The 7,167-nt window shown below is 37.8% G+C and overlaps 1 long non-coding RNA gene and 2 other non-coding genes across 3 annotated transcripts; all 3 read right to left on the minus strand.

The window, feature by feature from the left end:
• Nucleotides 1-5,469: 5,469 nt before the first annotated feature.
• On the minus strand, nucleotides 5,470-6,982 carry LOC131527342 (uncharacterized). Its single transcript, XR_009267634.1, has 5 exons — nucleotides 6,861-6,982; nucleotides 6,431-6,492; nucleotides 6,232-6,292; nucleotides 5,959-5,993; nucleotides 5,470-5,681 (listed from the first exon to the last, which is right to left on the minus strand). It is a non-coding gene; the product is annotated as an uncharacterized LOC131527342 (long non-coding RNA).
• Nucleotides 5,768-5,890, minus strand: LOC131527824 (small nucleolar RNA SNORA26). Its single transcript, XR_009267781.1, has one exon. It is a non-coding gene; the product is annotated as a small nucleolar RNA SNORA26 (small nucleolar RNA).
• Nucleotides 6,066-6,196, minus strand: LOC131527825 (small nucleolar RNA SNORA26). Its single transcript, XR_009267782.1, has one exon. It is a non-coding gene; the product is annotated as a small nucleolar RNA SNORA26 (small nucleolar RNA).
• Nucleotides 6,983-7,167: the final 185 nt, after the last annotated feature.

A 7,167-nucleotide genomic window follows, 5' to 3' on the forward strand; every position in this document is an offset into this window, starting at 1 on the left:
AAATTACACCTGAATTAGGACAATCTCTTTTACTTTCTTTTAGTTCCATTAGTTTTATGGTCGAGGGGTGTCACAGCAGTCATGAACTCATGCATACACAAATACGCTGCGTGTTTATAAAGTAAGACACAGCGGGGCATGTTCAGATGGATTGCAGATGGATCTTTGGGAACACTTTGTCTTTTGGTTGAAATACACACACACCTGACAGCTTCGCTGGCTTTGACATGCATCCCTCCTCATTTTTCATGCCTCCCTTTGCAACATCTCACGTTTTAATGTTTTGATTTGTTATTGCATACTTGAACTACTTTGCCTCTCACCTTTTATGTCTCCATTTCAATAAACACATTGAATATTTCCTTAGTGAATACATCAAGATAATCTGAAACTAATTAGCTTTCATAGCACAGCTCAACCTGTATTGTAGTATCATTTTATTTCATATTTCCCATGAGGTTTACATTTGGGGGTCCACATTTAATACCAATCCTTTTCAAATTGATGTAGACTTCCACAACAAAACTTTAAATCACCTCAAGTAACCTCTGCAAACGAATCATCTCTGTTTGCTCAGCCTAAACAAGGTCTGTGTGTAACTTTAATTACATCAGAAGGCCCAATCACAGCCAATTAGCCTGATTAATGTGCTTCTTGTATGCAGTTTTTCAGGCTATTCAGTCATAAACATATTGTACACTCATACACTCAGTGTACATAAAAAAGGATCGGATTTGTGAATCTTAAAGAGTTTAAACCATTGGCATAGACAAAATAAACAGGCACAAAGTCTGTTTTTTTCTGCCTTAGCATTGAAAAAAAAAATTGCTTCATCGCTATGAAGAGTGTAAATTTTGTTGCATCATCACAAACATATCCATCGTTGGTCAGATTCTTCATGCATCTGTAGGCCATCTTGCAAACTTTATACTCTATTGGTCTTTATACGTTAATTCACTGCAAAAACAAATGCAGTTTCAGATCATTTCATTTTGTAAACGTGTGTTATTTTGTCTGTTACCTGCAATATTTCACCCAGGGCCATACGGAAGGCCAATGCTGACCGATTAAATACACAAAATGACATACAGAAACTCATTCATTTCCTGAAAGGCTGGCAGACATTTTTATGTTCAAGCTGTGAGATGGACTGAACAACCACTCATGCTTACTGGAATCCTGAATCTACCATAACACTTGGCAAAAGCAGAAACTATGAACAATTTAAATCAGAATCTGAGGTTTTAATGTAAATAGCAAGTTAAACAGTTAAAAGGATGTGGAAGTCTAAGAGTATTCGTGGGTAATCCACAGTGCTGGAGTGCTCAATGTCCCACACCGGACCCAAATTTCTTATGACTAAATGTGGTTTTCCCTGCATTCTGCTCCTTTGAACAATCAGCGTCTGTGAGAAGGTACAGAGCATAAAATCAAAACCACATGCTCAACATACACAGAGTCTGTCAGCATTACTCATGATTGACAGAGCTTACTAATGCCCTGCATTTTGGACCTTTCGTTCTGGAAGCAACTCTCACTTTCTAGGCCAGACACTAAGTAAATCTCAACATCTCAGCTTTGGCTCTTTTATGACATAAAAGCCCTGGAAATCCTTTTTTTTTAATGTTTTATAAAGTTTAGTTCACCTTAGTTTTAAGTGACTTGGTCACATGAACCCTGGTAGGCCTAAGTATACATTATGCACTGGCTTGATTCAGAATAACATACTGCCCATACTATTACTGCCATATAAAGATATGTCAGAAATACTGTTTCTAGTACATCATATATACATACACTGCACTTACACTATATACCAGTGTTTCTGAAGGTTATCATCCAACACATTGTTTGAACGTCTACCATTATATTGGTTAGGATATGCTCTCTATAGTATTTCTGCTGTTATCATTAACCCAGGTTAATTTTATTTTATTTTTTCATCCAGATTTAATTTTCAAGAATTATATGTCTTTAATAAAAACAATAGTTATTGATAAGAAAAATGAAGGGGGAAGAAATATGAATTAATCTTAATTTTATGCCATTACATTTTTCAGTTAAAATAACTGAAGTAATTAAATATCTAAGGCCCCTATAATGATCTGCAATGCACTGTGTCTGCCATCTAGTTTATGAATTTTTAAAGAATGAAGCTTTTTTTAATTACAAAGTAACTTTGACTGTTTTTCAGTTATAAGGGAAATTACATATCAAATGCATATCCTCTTATTTGTTGTCGCTGTGACCTTAAGCATATTAGCTTAAGCTGAGACCAAGATCCACATGAGAGATTATTGTGCATTTTGTACATGCAAATAAACATAAATCACACACTATGAGGATATGATAAGGTAGGGTGATCATACGTGCCATTTTTCCCAGACACGTCCTTGCCAGGATTTGTTTTGGCTTTGTTTTCCTGTTTTCATGCTTGCTGAAGATTATATTTTCTCAGGCCAGTATTGTGGCCTACAAGTGTGTTTATAGCCTACTGCTCACACTGCTTACACTAGTATTGCCGAAGAATGCAAAATGTGACAAAGAAACCTGGATCATACCAGTCTGAAAGAGAGAAACAGGACAATTTAAAGAAAAGTATGGCATCTGTCCACACACATATCCTGTCTGCCCACAGCCATACCTCTGCTAGAGCAAGATGAGGTGAAATGTGTGTATATGTCTGACAGCGATCCACTGAGTGAGATGAATTTTTGTTTTGTCCTGAGAAATGTAAAAGGATCCTACATAATTCAGCTCTTTGTTCCATCAATGACCTGGAGAAGGTCAAAAAGCTTTTTCTCCATTTACCAGCAGACTTCAAAGGGCTTGTGTGTGCGTTTGACAGAATATGTAAAACTGTGGGTTGCACTAGATGAAAGCGATCATCATTCATGTGAGAGAAACACAAAGGGACATAGAAGGACAGCGAGCGGGAAAGGAGGAAGTATGTTTCTGTATTAGAGATAGTGAGAGAGTTTATTTATGTGATGCCTGGTTCAAGCTGGTTTATGCTAGTTCAGTCTAGCTGGTCCAGTAAAAAATGTCTTTCTGATTTATCTTTGTGATGAAACTGGATGACCAAGCATACCAACATCTCATGTTCGGGCATCCAAAACAAAGAAGCCTGTATATAAATATACTTGCTGTGACACCCCTTGATGAAGGGTAGTAGTTTTTCACTGCTGTGTTATCCAAACACATTTTGTCGTTCCCCTCTGAAAAATGTCCAAGTCATTCAGCCCTGAAACCCCTTTCCTCAGGAACAGTCCTCTCTGCCAAAAAACATGTAGCTCTGCCTGAATGTGGCCCGTACTGTCTAACCCTGGCCTGAACCGCATTTCACATCTGGGTCACATCAAAGTAACCAGACGTGGACCTGGAAGACAGCCGACTGGCACTCTGTTTAGATCCAATCGCATTCCTGGCCCAACTCTTCAATCCCTCCATCCATGGCACAAGCCAAAAATAGATCACAATGTTCTTGTTTGGGTTTAAATTTTATGACATAGTTGGTGTTTGTTACTCTCAGAATGCAAAGCTACATTCAACACAATGTTTAGAAGAACAAAATTATGGTCCATTACTCAATCAAGCCAATTGAAACAACTTGGCACAGTTTCCAGACATCTTAATTGTTTATGTCTATTGTAAGTGATGCACAAGTAGGCCACAGCAAGTGAAAACCCGCCAATCATGAAATGCTTAAATAGACCATTGGAACATTCTCCAACATTAGCTACATCTGCCCACCACTAGCACTGTGGCAAAAAAATCAAAACACAAGTATGGTTCCTTGAATGAATAGTAGAATAGTTGTCTTCCTGTGCAGAGGCATGCTGAATCTTAGAGAGTTTGGGTGCTGTGCTCATGCATTCGGGCAAAACCTGTGATTTCCTCAAAGAAAAAAAAAGTCATTGTTCACTCACTTTTTAAAATGAAGTAATATCTCCATTAGCATAATTTCTGAAATGTAATTTCCTCTTCCTCCTGTCTGTTCCTTCAGTCACAATGAAATAACGCATAAAACTGGTAAAAGAACCAGTCTGAACTAAATAATCAGTCTGTGTAATTGAGCCATTAATCACTTCTGCATGTTAGATAACCAATCTAGTGTGTCATTCAGTTATTCAGTTATACAGGCTTCAGTTCATTCTGTCTTAATATCATTTTCCGCAGTGTCGTCATTCATACCTCCCAGAAAACTTGCGTCAAGACAGAATGAAGCATGCATATAAATGCATTATGTTGCTTTTGTAATCACTTACTGAGCATGAATAATGTTATTTAACATGACAGCCCTCTTGTTTCCTGTATGTTGCTGGGTGTTTCTTTTGCACTGGAAATTGTACTGTGGTTGGAATTTTTCTGAATTTGATGGGGGAGGGAATTTACAAATGTGAAAGAAAGCTCCTGTAATGCATGTATGTCCACTGTAAGTTTACAAATTAAATGGTGCACATGGCCATAGAAACACCCAGCAATGAAATTAGGTTTATGAATTATCGTGAAACATTTACCAGGATTTTTAGTGCATTTATTTTGTACTGATTTCTAGCTCTAGCCAATAGAATTCTTTAAAACAAAAGAGGAGGGTACTGCACTGAAAGAACAGACCTATATGGCCATGCGTCACAGCTCTGTTGTACAACAGAACGACAGGCACTTTCCATGTGTGGTAAATGCACGTGGTTGTGCTATGCAGCTCTGGAGCTGTGTTTGTTAGATAATGTTCTTAATATCCCCTTATCGGGTGCTGTAATTCAGAAGTCCTGGTATTGTAACATCTGCATTGAAACTTACATCACTATTTCAACAGTGGCTCATGTTCCAAAAATGGGTAACTGGTCAGTTCTGACTGTTAACCATAGCAGGGAAAAAACAATGAATGTGAAAAAATGCAGCTAATGTTTTGTGGTGCATACAACAGCAAAACATGAAAGTTAGAACATCCTTCAACTTTGAAGATTACAGGTTCAGTTAAAATTGATAGGTATGGTATATCTTTTTACAGCAAGTGTATAAAAAAAAAAAAAAAAAGCACGTTGAGATTTTGCCATATTGTTGAGCCCAAGCAATTCATCAGCATTGATTCTTAAAGCCATTTAAGTGTAAACATGCAAAAAAAAAATCAATCCAGGTTAAGTAAACCCCAGGTAAGAACCACTCCAGCAAAAAAATAAATTAGACTCTAGAATCTTATGCCTTGAATTTTTAAACTTAACACCACTGTCTCAGACTTACATGGAGATAAATAGTGGTACAACTAAAGAGATTTGAGTCGCCAAACTCCCATTTGAATGACAGCATAAACATCAGTAATTAAACCGCCAAACAGTAATCTAAAGGGTTAACTTCTAGGGGTTTCTTCCAAAGAAACAAAAGGCATTGAACCCATGCTAAATACAGATGAGTCATTGCCAAGACAGTAATGTCCTTGCCCCAAGGATCATGATCCGTGACTCAATGTTAAGAACAGAAAATATACAAGCATCGCTCTTTATTGTAACAATGCATACAATTTTTATACAATGCAAACACAGTTTACAACAAACGCCACTCATTTCAGATGTACTTCAAACATGGCAAGAAAATTAGCTCCACTCAAGTTGAATCACTGCCGAGGAAGCAGCAACCAGTCACCGAATACATGTGCCCCAAAATGAAGCCCTCAATGGAATCTGTCAAGATAGAGGAAAAACCTTAAATCACTTTAAACTCAGACAAACCAGGTAACATGTTTCTTAAGCACCGCCTGCATTTAAATATTTGTGTCTTGCGACAGGATCCAGGCACAGAGAAGAGACCTCTGACCCAGGTTTTAGCAAGAGTAGCTCACTTTACCCCCCTGATATGGCCACTAGAAGCACCGACAGCCTCCAGTGGGCAAAGCATAGGAGGGAACATGAGACTAGAGCTGACTGGTTGCATGAAAGTGTTGATGACCAAGTTACTCACCTAATGACTGTAGTTCTTACATTCACCACCATTAGCTGCAAAATACAAGATTTAGAACGATTAGAAAGCATCTTAAAAAGACAATTAGCAAGGCTAACGATTATAAAAATTGTTTCTCCCGACAGGATCCGAAGCAAGGAATATTAAGCCAATACTTCAGGTTTTTGAGAGATTTCATCTGCCCCCCCTGTCTTGATAATTCAAGATAATAGGACTTGAACATCCAATAAAAGGGGCTGACAACTAGAAAAATAGTACAGTTAAATCACTTACAAAGTAGCAGTTAGAGAAGGATTCTTCAGCATAACTGTAGCCTCAGGACCAAACCATGAGCCTAGACAAAAAATAAAATTAGTTATCAAAATGTATACAAACATATTCAAACATCTTTCCTTTTAGCAAGATAGAGGAATGTGAATCTAACCACTTTTGTTAGTGAATAAGGATCTTAAATTAATAAATGCTTCCTCACCTTTTTAGGTAATACATCGTAGAAACTGTAGTTTCTTCAGTCAGGGGGTTCTGATGGACAATCTATTAAAAATAAATGAGTGCAATCAGTATCAGCAGACATAACTTTAGGCCTACATTCACCACGTGCGTTCTCGAGCCACACGTGGCATTCCGTCCCAACTTAATACATAATAACGTTACTTCTATAAATAGGACCATGGCTTGGCAGCAAGCTGTACAAAACTTATCGAGCATCTTTTGTTTTACTCTTAAGAATTACTTTCCTACCTTTCTATACACTTATAAAGCCCACTGCTAACTGTTCTGGTAAACTAAACTTGACCATTTGCGACACGACGTGTACGTGTTTTGCTTATGAGTAAATATAAAACATAGTAAATAAGAAACTAAACAAATGCACAAATATATGAATGAACAAACACACTTACCAACGCCCATACTGCGTCCGCTCATGCTGTCTCCAACCGATCGTGTGATCTCTGTGCAAGAAGCAATGAACACATGTGACCGGTGCAAAGAATTCTGGGATATTTAACGGAGAAGGACCGCCTCTCGTTCATTTCAGCGAATCGGCTCTTTCAAGCAGTTCATTCAAAAATAAAAACGACTCCTACAAACGCTCGGACGATTCCGTCTGATTGATGAACAAATCACTCCAACAGTTTTGGGAAGAGATTCAACTCAAATCTCAGTCTAGCAGTAAAATATCAGCAGGGCATATGAGACGCTGTTTAA

Source organism: Onychostoma macrolepis, chromosome 20, assembly GCF_012432095.1.
Source record: "Onychostoma macrolepis isolate SWU-2019 chromosome 20, ASM1243209v1, whole genome shotgun sequence".
In the NCBI taxonomy this organism is placed as follows: Eukaryota; Metazoa; Chordata; class Actinopteri; order Cypriniformes; family Cyprinidae; genus Onychostoma; species Onychostoma macrolepis.